Source organism: Syngnathus scovelli, chromosome 8, assembly GCF_024217435.2.
Source record: "Syngnathus scovelli strain Florida chromosome 8, RoL_Ssco_1.2, whole genome shotgun sequence".
Taxonomy (NCBI): Eukaryota; Metazoa; Chordata; class Actinopteri; order Syngnathiformes; family Syngnathidae; genus Syngnathus; species Syngnathus scovelli.
This window is the reverse complement of record NC_090854.1, coordinates 18,373,676-18,387,929: the sequence shown is the minus strand read 5'-3', so window position 1 is coordinate 18,387,929 and position 14,254 is coordinate 18,373,676. Positions and strand designations below refer to the sequence as shown.

At 49.0% G+C, this 14,254-nt stretch overlaps 1 long non-coding RNA gene across 2 annotated transcripts; it reads left to right on the top strand.

Moving 5' to 3' along the window:
- The first annotated feature begins 1,589 nt into the window (after window positions 1-1,589).
- LOC125974061 (uncharacterized) lies at window positions 1,590-14,206 on the top strand. 2 transcript variants are annotated; one of them, XR_007483367.2, is made up of 5 exons: window positions 1,590-2,084; window positions 2,223-2,761; window positions 2,917-3,032; window positions 7,270-9,026; window positions 9,624-14,206. It is a non-coding gene; the product is annotated as an uncharacterized lncRNA (long non-coding RNA). The 2 variants fall into 2 exon arrangements; XR_007483366.2 differs by lacking the exon at window positions 7,270-9,026 and having other exon boundaries at window positions 1,594-2,084.
- Window positions 14,207-14,254: the final 48 nt, after the last annotated feature.

The window sequence follows — 14,254 nt, the reverse complement described above, 5'->3', positions numbered from 1 at the left end:
ATGATGGACCACCGTCTTGAAGAGCCTCGCATGGCCGCTAATAGCAAGAAAGAGTCTTTCCCCGGGACCGTATATCAGTCAAGACGCTTTTCAGCTGCCAGTTTGTGAGAAATATGCATCCGTTAGAATCATCAGCAAGTGAAAAAGCGCCTGCATGAACTTTCTCCGATGGACTTTTATCCGTTTGCATTTCTTCATTTCTCTTTTTTGGAAGCATTCTTTGGACCTAACAAGCCGCACCGTACTTGACTCGGCCCCTCGGACCGGAACATTTCTGATCCTCAATAAAGGCTTCGGCTCGTCCAAGTCTCTTGGCTGACCTCCACTTAGCAATTGGACGTACCAGTCAGAACAAATACCCAGGCCGCTCTGTGTGTGTGTGTGTGTGTGTGTGTGTGTGGCAATAAATTGAGTGAAAGCCAGTTATAAAAGTTGATGTAAACTCGGTAATATGATCGTGCTCACCCTCTGAAAAGTTGGATGACCAACCACACTGAAACTATTTGATGAAGATCCAAATTCCCCTGGAACATGAGAGTTACACAAATTTCTCACGGGGTCAGAGCAGCGCCTTGGCCCAGTCTAGTGCCATCCCCGCCCTCCATTGCAGTCAATTTTATTTTCTTGAGGAAAAGAAAAACAAAACATGGTAGTGTAGTCCAGGCCTTATGTAGGTTCTTTACATGGGGAAAAGTGGACGTAATCTGTGGGGATGGTCGTTCAATGTAAAAGGATCTGACTGTGGTTGATCTCTTGTTTAGAGAGGATACGAGGTCCACATGACGGACTTGTTGCACGTGTTCCTTCCTTCCTTCCTTCCTTCCTTCCTTCCTTCCTTCCTTCCTTCCTTCCTTCCTTCCTTCCTTCCTTCCTTCCTTCCTTCCTTCCTTCCTTCCTCCCTCCCTCCCTTCCTTCCTTCCTTCCTTCCTTCCTTCCTTCCTTCCTTCCTTCCTTCCTTCCTTCCTTCCTTCCTTCCTTCCTTCCTTCCTCCCTCCCTCCCTCCCTCCCTCCCTCCCTCCCTCCCTTCCTTCCTTCCTTCCTTCCTTCCTTCCTTCCTTCCTTCCTTCCTTCCTTCCTTCCTTCCTTCCTTCCTTCCTTCCTTCCTTCCCCCTCGTCCGAGGAGCGCATATGCGCAACACATCTCCACTGTTTGGGCAGAAAGATGATTAGGAGGCAAGAGAGAAATGCTGGAAAATGACATTGGGTGGAGCCCGTCCGCTTCTTTCCATCCATACAGACGTGTGGATGCACGTAAAAAGCGGAACCTGTGATTAAACTCAACACGAACTTTTTCCTTCCCTGATGAGATTAACGGCTGGCCGGCCGGTCGTTTGCATTTTAACTCCTCGCGCGGGAACAAAATAGGTGGCTTCGCAATATGTCTGCTGGTGGAAATGAGATTTGGAAACAGTACATGTTGCATGCATCAGCGAGCACGTGCTGCCCTGCCCTGCCCTGCCCTGCCCTGCCCAACCCAAGACATTTGCTTACTCACCAATGGAAGGCTCCGCCTCCTCCTCTTTGGCTCTTTGCATTGATAACCGCTTCACTTGTGCTCCCATATTCCAAATGTGATTTGTCAAAATGGATCTTCCGTCCGTCCACCGTCAATGACTTTGGCAGAGGCCGAGAGAAGCGGACAATAATCCGCTTCCTTCTTCTTCCAAACAATTCTCATTACAGGCAAAGATGACGGACCGACCGACCGACAGACGGGCCTTGATGTTGGGACCAGTGGAAAAGGACACCACGTTAAAATCCAGAGTCGTTTAGGGCCTTCATCCAAAAAGAAATAAAAATCAATAGAGTACGATACTTGCATTTTGTCAATACGGAGCGTTACACAACGGTACAGGACCCGTATGTGGTCCAGTATCTCCTCTCTCACACGTTCTTCTCCTTTGCGAAAGAAGTCATCGACAAAAGCGACAGAAGGACTCTGGCATTGTGGCCTCCAAAGAGCTGAAGACAAGCGCCGGAAGAGATTGGACTCCTCAAGTCTTTCCAAGCGTGGAAAAGCCAAAGCAAAAGCACTCGCTTCAGTTCAGGTCCCAAGAAGGACACGCACGCGCACACACGCTGAGGTATCAACTGATATGCAACTTTCTCGTATATTTTAAGTGACTGAATACGATGTGTTTTTATTCTTTGGCATTCCTGGACCTTTTGGGCTTTGGCTTGGGGTTTTACGCTTCCAATGTGACTGTAACTTCTTGTTTTAGGTGGCGTCGTGGCTCGCCGTTCAGATTGCCCAACTGGTCTAAGGCCCCGGCTTCAAACGCGCTCCAGATGACAGAACTGGTCTCAGGCTCCGCCTTCCTACTGCTTTATCTTACCAAGTACGCACTGTGAGGTATTTTCGGTCTCTGCAAATGAGTTCCTGCTCCAAAAAGAAAGGCCAGAAAAAAAAAAAAAATCGGAGCGTTTCCAATGTTGTAAAATTGCCTCTGTCGAATTTCTCACCAAATGTGAGCAAGCCAATCAGAAGAGAGGAAGGAAGGAAGGAAGGAAGCTGGCGGCAGGCTCACACAAATGGTGAAAGAATCACAGGACAGCTGGAAGGAGCATTTTTTTTTTTTTTTTCTTCCTTCTTCCTTCGCATGGCACAAATCACTGGCTGGTGCTGAAGGTCCAGGGGGGGTGAGGCACTTTTCTTCACCTCATCATTAGAGCACTTTTCCAGATGGCCAGAGCAGACCGAGGCTTCCGCTGACCCCACCCAGGAATCCCATCTGTCCAAAAATCCAAGCATCATCATTTGGTAGGTGGGGCCCATCCTCACTTCTCCTGTCGCCAGCAGTCAGGCTAATTGGTTTAGGGTTAACCAGAGATTGGCGGGCCGGAGCTTTTGGCTCGCAAAGAGAGCATCATTGGAGCTGGAAGCTTTTTTCATGAAAAGTCCCTCTCACTTTTCAGGTCTGTCGGTTCTCCCCGGGCCAGCTGGAGCTGGAAGCTCTGCAAAATCATTTGCAATCAATTATTCCTTCCGACTGGAGCTTTGGGACCCTTCAAGTCTCTTAAGCATCTTAAAGGTATGATTGCGAGCTATCGCATAAATCTGACATGCGGGCAAATTCACTGCTCCTGGATTTTGAGCTCAACATGCATCCCAGCACCTGCACGCTCCCTTCCTTCCTTCTAGCTGTTTTATGAAGTGCTCATTTTCTGCTCCAAACAGCTGGAAAAAAAGTTTGCTAAAAGTCATCGGTGCTATCATCTGAAAAATTGGTGGGGCGACACGATAGGATGGATTCACCGTGCGCGACCATGCAAAGCCACATGAACGGCTTTGTTATCTACTTGACTCATTTCCTTTCTTTGCTTTTGTTTTGTTCTGCCGTCAGAGTATATGATCCATTTTGTCGAGAAACAAACAAAAAAATGCACGTGTGTTCTGATTCAACTTGACATGACGTGTAAACAAGGGTGTGTAGATTTTTAGAAAAAGATTGGGCTGGCCGGCCGGCCTGCCTGCCTGCCTGCCTGCCGCTTAATTGAACCATCCTCCAGCAGAGCGCCGCCGCACGCAAAGACATTTGAGACGGGAGTATTTATTTAGGCTCGCCGGGGAGCGTCCGTCTCACTTTCCAGCAGCTGAAAAAGACTTTCCAGTGAGATGGAAGCGGGGCAGAGCGACAGCGAGCCGGGCTACGGACGTGAGCGGGCGAGCGAGCGAGCCCAAGGATTTTTCCACCCGGCCAGCCAGATCCAGGTGCTGCTGGGCTCCATCTGACACATTTCATTTCTTGCTCCCATCTTCAGGAGATGCATTTGAGGAATGTGCTGAGAGGGACCAATCAAATCCAACAATATTGAGGATGGCTCAATGTACGTATGTGCTGAGTCATCAATGTTGCCGCTCAAATTGACAAAATAACACCATTTTTACAATGTTGATAATCACACCATGTTTTCATGGTTCAGCACAAACAAAATCCTTTTTCACATTCCCCTGTGGAGGTGGAAAAACTCACAAGCCTAACCCTATAAATATGTGAAGCCCTTTGAGACTGTCTGTGATTTAGGGCTATACAAATAAACTTGACTTGACTTGACTATAAATGAGCACGTGCATATTTTATACCATTTTGAACAGGAGCAAAGAAACAAAATGTCCGCTCCAGCCTCTAGTTGCAATCATTTAAGTCAAACCGTTCGAACAAATAATGAATTCCTGCTGGAGTTTGTCGCGCGCTCGTCATGTGTTGGGGGGGAGTATTTGTGCCTGCGTGCGTCCAAACGGGGAACGAGCCGAAAGTTCACTCAGAGTCCATCTTCGGCTCATAACACAAAAGCAGGCAAAGTTCACATGTAGTTGTGGGGAAGAAAGGCAAGGTGACAGGTTCAAAAGTTCAGCCGCCGCTCGCTGGCTGGCTCGCTGGCTGGCTGGCTCGCTGGCTGGCTCGCTGGCTCGTTGGCTTCAGACTCACTTGGCATGCCGCGAGCCAGCATTCGGCACACCCTGAAACTTTGCAAATGTCAGTGCATGGGAACCTGGTTGTGCGCCAAACTCTCTCCACGGGGTAGAACCCGGCCGGCCAGTCGGCTCGCTTCCCGCTCAACGGAGGCCCCCCCCTTTTCACACGTGCTCATCTGCGAACGCGTGTCGCTGTCACTGTGAAATCGATTCCTTCCGACGCGAGGGGACGGACGGATGTGTCGTAAAAAGAGCGGCCGTCTTGTTGACATTTGCAAACGTCGCCAGCCACCGCCTTCACAACGGCCAAGGGATAGATCGGGGAAGGTGCAAGGTTGGGGGGTGGGGGGCGCTTCGCCTTATGTTTACCAAACATGCCAAGAGCAATCCAGTGTGATGGGGCTGAAAACCAATCTCAGCTTTGTCCTCTTGCTGACAAAGCAAAAAGTGGCAAAAAGGCTGTTCGGTTTTGTGTTGCCGATGTGCATTTGTTCAAAGACTGTTATTTGGAAATTTAGACTCCACAAAAAGCTTTTGGACTTTTCATTGACTAAAATGTAAATGTAGCTAGAAGGATGAGCCGAAAGACTAAAACTTGCTTTTTTATCAATTGGCGGCATCACACGACAAATACGTAATATTTCAGTTTGAGGCTTACTTCATCTTTCCTCGACGACAGCCTGAAGTGGCACAAATGAGCCCGTTTGGTGTGATTGAATCCAGGTGAGCACGTTTGGTGCGATGCCATTGAATCCAGGTGAATACGTTTGGTGCCATTGAATCCAGGTGAGCACGTTTGGTGCCATTGAATCCAGGTGAGCACGTTTGGTGCAACTGAATCCAGGTGAGCACGTTTGGTGCAACTGAATCCAGGTGAGCCCGTTTGTGCTACTTCATGCAAGGAGCCGGTTGGAAAAAAGCAGAGTAGGCAGAGCGGGCTTTCCTTGTCGAGGAACGAGGCCACGTCACGGAGCCGCGACTAACGATATGTTTGGCGGCTGTCCAGCGTCCTGACAGCCCGCCTGCGGTAGTTCCCCGCGGGCCTCGCCAGATCACTTGGAATTATCTGGCAAGTCAAACAAACTGTGAGAAAGTCCAGAAAAGCGTATGGATCCCTTCACGCCCTGTTCCACTCACCTTTCTCGAGTGCCATGAAGATGTCTGGGTGAGACGTGATGTTTTGATCACATTTGGCGCCTTGCGTGGACTTTGGTCAGAATATGCGTAAATAGAGTTGGAAGGAAGTTGGCGTTTTGATGGATGGATGGATGGATGGATGGATGGATGGATGGATGGATGGATGGATGGATGGAGGGATGGGTGGATGGATGATACCTCAGCTAGCTTGCTAGTTGTGCTACCGTCATGGCTCGTGACCCTCATATCTGCCACAAGCGCATTCAGGTGGACGAGTGCATCTGGTCTGGCTTGAATCCGTTGGGGATTGTTGTAAGAACATCTTACGCGACGAAGATCTTGCGCAGATGCGGCCTTAGCAAAAGTCTTCCATCTTGTGCTTGAACGATTGAACGCCAAAATATTTGCAAACGTGCTGACTGACGTTTTTACTGAGAGGTAACCAAAAAGTTGAACCAATCAACCTCTTAGCAAGAGAACACTTTATTAATAAGTCAACTTGGTGTTATGCATGCTAAAAAAAACTCCCCAAAACCTATTTTGGGCACTCTGGTATGTGGTGGGAAGGGCGCTTGACGGTGCGTATCAGGCAAGCAGCTGCAAAATGAAAGCGGCGTGCCTTCACCGCAGTGCGCCCGAGCTGTGCAATTCATCACGAGTCGCCCACAAGACCTTTGCATAAGCTTTCATTTATGGATGGACCTTATGCATGGCTCCACGCACGCACGCACGCACGCACGCACGCACGCACACGCATTGTGGCAGCGCGCCTCCCTCTCGCCAAATGCACAGATTCTATATGGAGATGGCAGTAACGTGTACAAGTCCAATGTCAACGTGAAGTATTTTTGTGCTTTCCCGTTCCGTTTTTGTTTCGTGACGGATACCGCAACTGTAGCAAGCGTAAAAATACATAAATTGAACTAAAAGAAAAAGATATAATACAAATAAAAAATGATAATAATAAATTGGAATTTCTGGCGAATCAGGGGCACTCAATCCAACAGCCAGAGGCAAGCACCCTTCCAACTGCAACGAGTGTCGGGTTTGAAGAAAAAAGTGTACATCTGTCTTTGGGTGTGCAAGTCGCGTGTAGCTTCAGAGCAATCACCTCACCCACCCAAGCAAGCACCCATGTGATTATATCCTGCACCAAACTATTATTATCCCGCTTAGGTTCCGCGGGCATCGCTTATCAAGTGACGTCCTCTTCAGGTATCCCTTTTCAACTCTTCGCGCGGCGGATGAAACTAGAAACCGGTTACTCCCCTGATGCAACGAGACACTACCACTATATTCCCGCTGCCAGCGGATCATCCGCTTTCGTTACGCCGCCTATTTCCAACAATAGTACCGTACGGAGAGCGACCGTTCTTGTCCTCATTGGCAGATTGAAAGCGGCCTCTGCCACCATTCATGGTTTTTGTTCTATCGGGGGGTGGGGGGGGGCATGAAATTGTCCAGAAGATTGGTCCCAAAGTCAGTGAATGGAAATCTGAGAAGGCCCCTTCCTGACCCAACTTGACAAAGCAAGGTCCGTCCGTGGAGAGAGAGAACTTGACCGGAAGATGAAGGCCAACGTGGTCACCTTCTGGAAGAAAACAACATGGCATCAACCAAAAGAGTTTTTGCTGTTGTGGCCCGACGTCGTCATCAAAAAGAAGGACGAGTCGTGATTGATTCCGTTCTGTTTTGCTTTGTGTTTTCTGTGGCAGCGCCTCCCACCCAAATGAAATCAAAGGCATTTGATGGATCTGGCGCCGAGAGAAAGTGCCTCATCAGCGGTTACGAGACGCAGCTGGGTCCAAAAGGTGGCGGCAACCTGCCTCGTCGGGTTGCCGCTCTTATCTGATTGGTCCGCGGCGTCACGGTCGTTTGGATCAAGTGGGCCGTGCGCCTCAGATGTTTGCTCAAGGATTACGTCTTCGAACATGTTTCCATGGTACTCGCACGGCTCCGTTGATAAAGAAGAAGAAAAGGGCCCGACAAGCACTCGTGACGACGCAAAATGGACGCCGGTGAAAAGAACCGTGTTGACAAACTTTGGCAAAGAGGAAACCAATCTGCAGCAGCTGTTACACAGCAGATGGAAGGAGCGTGGAAAACTTTACAAGGAATTCTTGCTAACACTTGGAAGGTGCGCTGTTTTTCAGCTGTCGGCCCAAAAAGCCGAAGGGGGAAGAAAGAAAGAAAGAAAGAAAGAAAGAAAGAAAGAAAAAGAAAGAAAGAAAGAAAGAAAGAAAGAAAGGAGGCCTTTCAAAATGGCCACTGAAATATTGGATCACCTTGTCCGTACGCCCAAGTTTGATTTCATTGTTATCCGGAGCCGGGCTCAGTAAATGACACCCGTCGAAAAAGTCCAAGCAAATCATTCGATGAAAGATTTCTCGGTAGAACGGCAGCCTTGCGGAGAAATGATGACTGCATGAGTTCCCTCCTCATATGTTTGCACTCAAATTTAATGACCTCCCCTGCCCCGAATCATTTTTCCTCAAACTTTTGACATATTCGATAAAAGGCTCATGTGAGGAATTGATGGCTTCAAACTTCCAAGGCCTTTTTTTCTTCCTTCCTTTTTCCAGATCTGGATGCAAAAAAGTGCAAAGTGCAGGTGCTACTCAATCCAAACATTTGGCCTCCTCTTTGGAAAATACATCTTGGCATTCTATGTGTCAAACAATGGCGTCCATAGGCGGCGTTGGCCTCGCTCTCAATCTGTCGGACCCAAAGACTCGTTGACAACAAGGCTGCAAATCAAGCTCGGAATAGCAGCGCTTGCGCCGTCCTCGCTCAGATAGCGCCAGTAAATCACAGCACGTGAGCGAGCGAGCGAGCGAGCGAGCGGGACTTTCACAACACAGCGCGAGCCATGCGGATCCAGTGTGGACGTGGAGCTCCCAAGTGAGCTGTGAAGAAGCACATATTTGATCTTCGCCCTCCTCTGATCTGATTTTCTCAGCAACAGCAAAAATGTTCCTGCGTCACTTTGACCCGGCGGGCTATGTCGACTCATCCAAAAGTGCTGGAAATGAAGAAAGAAAAAAAAAGAAGTCCCAATAAACTTTGTCTCAACTCATTATTGGCACCATTAATAACAGTTTGGGCTCCAAGTTCTTCTGTTACTCAAGTCACTGGAGCTGGTTCATTCCCGCCGTATTGCCACCCCGTCAAATTTGGCATTGACGCGACCTCCGTTTCCACAGCCATTTTCGAGCTGGCGTCATGCTCGCTCGAAGATGTCGTCCAGATAAGAAGCAGTGGAGAAACTCGGCGCGCGTTCCTCAAGAGAGCGTCAACGTGACGTCAAGGAAAGAAAACAGCGTGCGTTCCTTTGCTGCGCTTCGGCGGGATATACGCACGATACTGGCAGCCTGGGAAAAAACAAACAAACAAACAAACAAACAAACAAACAAACACGCCTTTGTCTCCGCAAATGTGAGCCTTGAGAAATATACGTTCAGAAACCTTCTGGGTGAGTTCTTGTCCTTGAATCAGGGTGATGATGTATCTTGGCACTCGGGACTGCACGCAAAGAAACGAGAGCTCCGCATTTTATAAGAACCTGCTGGGAAGTTTTGTTGCGAGGTCATTAACCTCCAGATGCTGCGCTCAAAGTGCCGAGCGCAGCAGTTTTTCTGCTCCAGGTGCGTACCACGCGCCACGTTGTTCAAGTGAAGTTCTTCATCGCACCGTCCGGACGTAAAAATGTTTGAGCCTGCCAAAATATGGCTTTGTGGCAGGCAGGCAGGCAGGCAGGCAGGCAGCGAGACTTGTGAACTTGTGGTTTATCAAGATGATCTCAAGCAGATTGGAGGTCATTCAGCATGTCATTCATTCCCTTCCTTTTGATGGATGCTGATTATGGCAGAGAAGATTAGCATCAGTGTGGCATTGCCCACGCACAGTTCCGCTTGATGGATTCCCTCGGCACACATGGAAGGTTTTAGCAGAGCGATGCCCACCGTCCTAAACATGCCCGCCGATGATGTCATCCCCATCTTGGACTCGCTTTGTGTACGGACACGGAAGATGAATATTCTTTCACTGAAATTTGTTGTGTGTGTTTCAGTTATTTTGGGCCAGGCAGATGTTCCGACACACATGTGGAGAATAGACGTCGTCTCAGTTGAGTGAGAAGAAGAAACTGCGCCGTTGGCAGCAACTCCACGCCTCCTTCTAGCCCGTGTGAATATGGCGGAGGCCTTCACTGAGGTACTATGTTTCCTATAGCCTTCAATAATGCAGAATGCTTTGGCATTCACTCGTTTTGCTTTAGCTCACTTTGCCAATTCTCGGAAGCCAAATCCAGGCAATCCCTGGAAAGCCTGTTTGCTTTCAAGGTTAGTCGAGATGGCGACACGCCGCAAAGAACGAAAACACATGATCGATTCGAAGCGATCCGTTTTCCACTGCGCCGTCGCTACCTGCGTGCTAGTCATGCAGAGAGAGAGAGAGCGAGAGAGAGAGAGAGAGCGATGACGCCGGCAAACAGTCTGTAAACTTGCATTGTGCTGAATCAAGACATTGAACCTGGAAGAAAAGAAAAATCTCCGTTTCAGGGCTGGATGACCTGAAACGCTGAGCTTGCGCAATTTACGATTGTCCGCGTGAAGAATGAGCAGGGAGTACTGAGCGATGACTTCGACAAAGCCAATCCGGGTTCACGGCGAGTTAATTATTACGCACGTGTTTATTCACCGAGATGAACGCTGAACTTGGCGAAGGTCACTCGCGCTTTTAAGATTCATTGGCTCCGACCTGCCCACAAAAACACATTCATTGGATCTGCCTGCGCAGAGCCAAACACATCAGACTCGCAGATCTCCCTTTGCTAGGAGTTTGGGCTCTTCAACGCCATCGGTCGGCCTTTTGCAGGTGCAAACGTCGGAGGTGTCCTCTGAGTCCCGAGCGCCAGAGGCTGCTTTTGCAAATGAAGGCCTCGGTCGGTGTTTGGCTTTGAATCATTTGCGATGTAATTACATAGGCTGCAAAAGCTTCGCTGTCCTCCGGGCCCGTTCTGGATGGGCCGCCGCCGCCGCTGCTGCATGACAGTCACCGCCAGCCAGAGCCTTGACCAAATCAAAATTCAAAGCCACTCTCTAATCAGAGAGCCTCGCAGTCACTTTTATGCCTCGACAAACGGGGTGTAATTTCTGATTTACAGCTCAGCCAAATGTTGTTTTTTTTTTTTTTTGGTCTTTTACATTTCTGCTACCATAAAATCGCACTCAACTGAAAGCCTGCAAGTTTTTATGAAACATGTCCCCTCATTATAGCTGGCCGCTGTGGTTTTTGGAGGGAAAACCTTAATACATTGCAGCGAAAACAGAGCCGAGGTTGAGTCGACGCAACTGGTAATTTAGGGGGGGGGGGGGGGGGGGGGTCAGCTCGTTGCCATATGGTAAATTATAGAATATACGCACACATTGATTTGGCATCAAGGAACGTTTGATGGTGCGTGCGTTTCTCTTCTCGGTACGTGGATGCCAATAAAAACACAAAAACCCCAAAGTAAACCGCAATGGCTCGCGATGGCCGATGACCTGCAGTTGACACGCTCCCTCTGACACGACATCACGCTCATCTCCAGTCCAAGGTTGCGGTGCGTGACTCAAGCGAGAGCAGGCTGAGCCGCTTTCCCCTTTTGACAACCACAAGTCAAGAAAAGTTCCAAGCCGTCCGCAGCACGTAAGAGGCTCGGAGAGGCTAACCCCTGGAGAACAACTTGACTGGTTATCAGCTCCAATTGTGCCAATCGCCAGCTGTTAGCTATGCTAGCTAGCGTCTATTTGTTTTCACTTTGAAACGACCTTGGTGATTCCGGAATAAATCCTCCATTTTCAATCTGGAGGGTTAAGATTATTCCTCGAGACATTCAATTGTCATTCTGCCATTGTTTTATTTTCCCTCCAGAAGAAAGATATCATCTTTTCTGGCTCAATCCAAAATCCCCAAATCGGTTGGGGGTCAAATGATACAAATGGACAGCGCACAGATACATGAGCATTTAACAAAAGCCAGGCTTGGCTCGCGGAAGCGCGCTTGCGTGTGCGTAAATGTTTGGCCTCGGACCAGGCCGCAAAGCTCGAGCGTTGCCGTCCCGCCAACGTCTCCGCATGGCTTGGCGCACGTGTTGAAATGGGCTTTGTTTTGGAAATGCTTTCGGCCAGGCGTAGCATACATTAATGGACTATAAAAAGACTCGCACGTGTGTACAGTTTGAAGTTTAACAGGCATCTTATCTCAATCTGCCGCGTTTCCATCCCGGCTGGCTGGGCTGGCTGGGCTGGCTGCGCTGGCTGCGCTGGCTGTGCTGGCTGTGCTCGGTCTCGCGTTACAAGATGGTGCGGGTCCTTTCGCGGTCACATGCAGCCATTTGGATGGTAATTGAAACCCGCAGCTCGCAATCTCCCCAGCGTGCTGTTGACAATGCCGCTATGGCAACACTGTCAACTTGGGGACAAGCCAGGTAGAAAAGAGCAACAATAGGTGAGCTGTTTTCATCAGAGCGAGACCTACAATCTCATTTGGATTGCAAAAGTCAGTCCATTTCTGGAAGTACCTTTTCAAAATGATTTCCAAACAAATTTTGGAGGCTGACGCCGATACGGGCGTTTGTTTTCGGTGGGAGTTTCCCCCGTGACTCATATCTTGATTAAGAGTTGACCGTATTGTGCGTAAAGTCAACATTTTGTTATTCTTGGCACAAATGCAAAGCTGGATTTGTACAATAACAACGTTCAAGCAACCCAGAAAGCCAAAGAAGAGCATCGGAGGCTGGTTTACTTTGGGCCAGATTGATTACGGATGGGAAAAATCAATCCCAAACTGACTCCGTGGCAATGACGTTCTTTCCCGCACAACGGTTTACATTCCCGAAGAAAATGGATTCCCCGCTCGAGCGTCAGCCCGAGTCAGAAGGGCTCCGTCCGTCCGTCCGTCCGTCCGCTTTGCCCCTTCACGTCATCTGCGAGGAGCGAGCGACCCGGACTTGTGTGGACGGACTCGCAGCCGCAAGAATGATTAGGGAACCGATCGAATGACTGCAAAGACAAACTAATATCTACGATCCAGCTGAATTGTTTTAACGAGCGCTTTCTGGCAGCGTCTGGCCCTTTCTGTCTTCGATCAAGACTTTGGCACTTGAAATGTCCACTTTGGGAGTGGAGGGAATCTGGAAAATTGCAGGGTCAGTCGACGAGAGCACGCCGCTCGCTCGCTCGCTCCTTGCCCAAAATAGAAGGCATACGTACGATGGCCTTTTGTTTTGAAAGTCAATGCACGGAAAGAGGAAAAGAAACGACGCTGCAATGTTTGACAGAGGTGGTTGTCTCGCACACCGTGTTGTCGTTGGTCTTTTTTAGTCATCATCGCGTTCGCTTGACCTGATTTATTTTTGTGTATTTAACTCTCCTGATAGCTCGCCGCTGGAATTTCTTTCTGCCATTAAAGCCTGAAAATTGTTTATCCTTACGTCCGCTTGCGACTGACTGGCGACCGCTTCAGAGCGGGTCCTTGCACAATAAAGGCCATTTGCTGCAGATGCATGCAAAAGAGCACGCATAATGGGCCGACGGATCCAAAGTCAACTTCCAAACGTGTCACGACTTATTTTGACTCTCTCTGGAGCGAAAAGGCTCTTGCTAAAAACAAACCCTCGGGTGTCTATTTTGGGCTCGCCGGCGGTACCGTCCAATAGCCGCACTGACACTCAGCCTGCCATACAGCTGTACACAACACTATAGCTGCCTGCCTGCCTGCCTGCCTGCCACAGATGAGCCTGCGCCCTTTAGCGTCGCTAACAGTGCCTCCTAGTGGACACACACGATAAGTACTTCATACAAAGTTAGGTACCATTGTGAAGAGTATTCGTGGCAAGTTGTTGGAAAGCAAACGCAGCGTGTGATACACGAAGGACAAGTGATCTATCTATTTGCTGCAGAGATGGAAAGAACAGCCTTGAGCTTGGCCGGCCAGCCCAAGGATGACATGTGCGCAGCACACGCTGAAACAATCAGCTCTTATTGTGGATGCAGACAACAATGTCAGCGAAAGACTAGCTTGTCAGGCTCGCCTGCAACACACGCGAACAGCGTCTCTCCTCGCGTGTGTGTGTGTGTGTGTGTGTGTGTGCGTGTGTGTGTGTGTGTGTGTGTGTGTGCGCGCGCCAGTGTGCGGGCCACCAGGCTCGTCATTGCTTCAATTTATTTCCTTGACACCAATTAAGACTTTCCTCCACTTTTCCTTGATGAAGAAGCCCAGTTGGTCGCTGAATTTTAGAAAGATCATTTGATTTATTTTTTGGGGCGAGGCAAACTTGAAGTGTTTGTCACTCAGCAGAGCCCAAAGATACACGTGTGGCAAAGACTTTCCACTAACAACCTTGGCTAAACTGAATTCCTTCCTTCCTTCCTTCCTCATATCATTCATTTCTTGATGGGATGATATTTTGACACATGCAGCGAGTCACATTGGTATTTTTGCTTTAGTCATGAAACGCAACAGGAGGATACAAAGTTGTTGTTTTTCTTGATTATGATCACTTTTGTCGTCAGGATGTTGCAATGCTCAGTTTGCTCAATGTGGTGACTTTTCTTTCTGTCTTGCACCTCAGCATGAGCTCAGCCTGTGTGTGTGTGTGTGTGTGTGTGGGGGGGGGGTGAGAAAGCGACAGAGAGAGACAGAGAGAGAGAGAGAGAG